Genomic DNA, 3,149 nt, shown 5'->3' on the forward strand with positions numbered 1-3,149 from the left:
TGTGTGTGTGTGTGTGTGTGTGTGTGTGTGTGTGTGGTGTTCTTGCAGAACTAGGTCATTTCAAATAGGGTGTGTAAAGGAGAGCCAAGCTTTTTTTCTTTTCCTGTCTTTTCTTTTTCTCCCCCACCCCCTGCTATTTCTGGCCTTGGCCTCTTTCCCTCCTTAGTCCCCCTCCTGGCTTCCTGTCTCTTTTCTCTCCTCCTTCCTCCCTCTCTGTCCTCTGTCAGGTAGAGGGGGTGGAGGGAAATTAGAAATAAGTTATACCTTTACACCCCTCTCCTGTTCATGTGTAAATAGAAACGAGGTAAGAATTCTACTCCGTCCGGAAGTTCAAATCCTCCTTGGATAAAAAGCTTTATGAAGATGTATTCTCTTTGGGAGAACAAACATACTCTAGTTGATCTTCCCTATAGAAGCAACTGTGTTCCTGTCTATTTTCTTACTCATTTTACCCATTTAAGCTACTGTCTATGGTAGCCATGCTGCCTGTCATTTAGCTAAGAGAGTAAGATGAAAACACACATTGTTGTCTGAAGTCAGAGCTTTTTTCTCAGCTTTGCTAGCAACTTGTTTCTTCTGCTGACTTCCAGGTTGTCACACCAAGGTAGCAGGCTCAAAGCAGCTGTGGGCCCTAGGTACCCAAATTCCCTAACACCCAGAAGAGGGAAAAGAGGAAAAGGACAGTAAGACTCTCTCTCTCTCTCTCTCTCTCTCTCTCTCTCTCTCTCTCTCTCTCCTTTCTGCGTCTCTGTCTCTCTCTCTGCATCTCTCTGTCTCTCTCTGTCTCTGTTTCTATCTTTGTCTCTCTCTCTCTCTTCCCTACTTTTTCGAGATAGAGTTACTCTGTATTAGGGACACTGGCTGTCCTAGAACTCGCTTTGTAGACCAGGCTGGCTTGGAACTCAACACAGATCTGCCTACCTCTGCCTCCCAAGTGCAACCACCACTGACAGGCTTTTGAAAAATGCATTTAAAAAAATGTGCACGGGTATTTTGTCTGCGTATATGGCACTTTCTCTTTAAAAGATGTACAATTGGTAGGTATGAGAGAAAAGGACCTGCCAGGCTTGGTGAGGCAGCACCCAGGAGGCAGAGGGAATTCATGTCAGCTCAGACTACACCATGAGAACTCCTTCCCCTTCTCCTTCCCCTTCCCCTTCCCCTTCCCCTTCCCCTTCCCCTGAAAAGTTCAAACTGAAACAAACAAAACACACCAAAAGTAAAAACAAAAAGAAGGACTAAACGGATGTGAAACAATTGATTATTATAAATGTTAATGATAAATCTTGTGCTTGGCTAGTATGCCATACAAAGGTCAAACTGCTTTTGACTTATTTCTTTCTAACGCTGAATAACTGCACTCTAACTCCAGCATTGTTATCAGTCAAGAGATCGCTCTCCATCATAGCTACAGTATGTGTCCAGTCATTCAGGTCTGGTAGGTGGAATTTAGATTGTTTTTAATAGTAAATTAAACTTTAAAGATAGAGGTCTTCTAACGTTTCCTAAGAATGGAAGGGAAACTTTCAGAGTATGTGGGGAAATCTTTTGCATTAAAAAACAAAAACAAAAACAAAACAAAACAAAAAAAACCTGAGCTTCTAAGCATTATACATATATTCTAGAGACAAGGTCTGACTTTGACCTTGTAGTCCTGGTCAATCTACTGAATCCTGAGATTACAGCTTGGTCCCAACACTCCTTTTTTTCTAATATTTTGATTTTACCATATAAAAAGGTTTATATATTTGTATAAGTGCTTAGTAAAGTGGCAATATACAGAGTGGACAATATAAAGTACATGTATGCTTTACATGCATGTATGGTTTGTACTAAATGGTTTCTTTCTTTTTTTTTTTTTTTTTTTTGGTTTTTCAAGACAGGGTTTCTCTGTGTAGCCCTGGTTGTCCTGGAACTCACTCTGTAGACCAGGCTGGTCTTGAACTCAGAAATCTGCCTGTCTCTGCCTCCCAAGTGCTGGGATTAAAGGCATGTGCCACCAAGCCCAGCTATACTAAATTTTTAATGGAAGGTATATAGTAAAAAGTTGGGAGCTCACTATTATAAGTAGTGTGACTTCTGAAAATTTCATTATTCTGGGCCTCATTTTGAAAGTTTCCCATTTATCTTAAAGTGATACAACATGAGCACACAGAAAGCCAAAATATAAGCACAGCTACTATCTATTTTTTCCCCATGTTTCTTTTATATTTCATTGCAGACTCCATTATAATAGTATGTGAAAGATACTCACTTTAAAAACAAAGCACAAAACCCAATAAGTATGAGAAAATGAGAACAAAAGAAAGGAAAAATAATAACCTACGTATACTGCTTTTAGTTCTTTTAATTCAGTGTCTTCTTTAGAAAATAATTTGTGAAGAGCTAGCTAGGGTATTATTCCATTTAAACAGAATATCTGAGGCTGAGAAATTTTTAAAGAAAAGAAATTTATATGATTCACAAGTCTGCAGGTCCAAGAGCCTGACACTGGATTTTGCTGGTCTCTGTCAATGCCTCATAGCAGATGGCTTCACAGTGGTGGGAGTGTGTGCAGAAGAGATTGTATGGTGAGAAGTATTGTATTGTATGAAAGAGATTGCATGGAAGTCAGAGGGATTGACAGGGATTGGTAGGTCAGGCTTTCTTATAACAATTCTCTTTGAAGGAAAACCCAGTCCAGAAGATCAGCATTGGTGTCTGCTGAAGCTCTCTGAAGATCTGCTTACCTTTCAGCATGCTCATTTCCCACCAATTCCATCATCCCACTATCCACTCACACTCCGGAACAGTCTCCCAACATGGGAACCTTTGACCATCACAGGAATGATGTTTTGTTACTTCTTTATCTTCTTCTTTTTGCTTCGATTGTCTCATTGCTATATTTGCAAATATTTCTTGTTTTAAAACTACAGAAGGAATTTAATGACCACAAAAATTTTATAATGAAAAAATCTTCATGCCATTGTCTCCAAGAACATAAAATGCTTCAAAGCATTGTGGTGTGTGTGTGTGTGTGTGTGTGTGTGTGTGTGTATTGGCCTCTTCTCCTGCCAGAAGCCAAAGCTGCCAAGATAAATTTGTAAACCCAACATGTTCTTAGGAGATTGTTATACATAGAATGCAATGGAAGAATCAGAAAACTGCAA

The sequence above is a fragment of the Mus pahari genome, chromosome 2 (genome assembly GCF_900095145.1).
Source record: "Mus pahari chromosome 2, PAHARI_EIJ_v1.1, whole genome shotgun sequence".
Taxonomy (NCBI): Eukaryota; Metazoa; Chordata; class Mammalia; order Rodentia; family Muridae; genus Mus; species Mus pahari.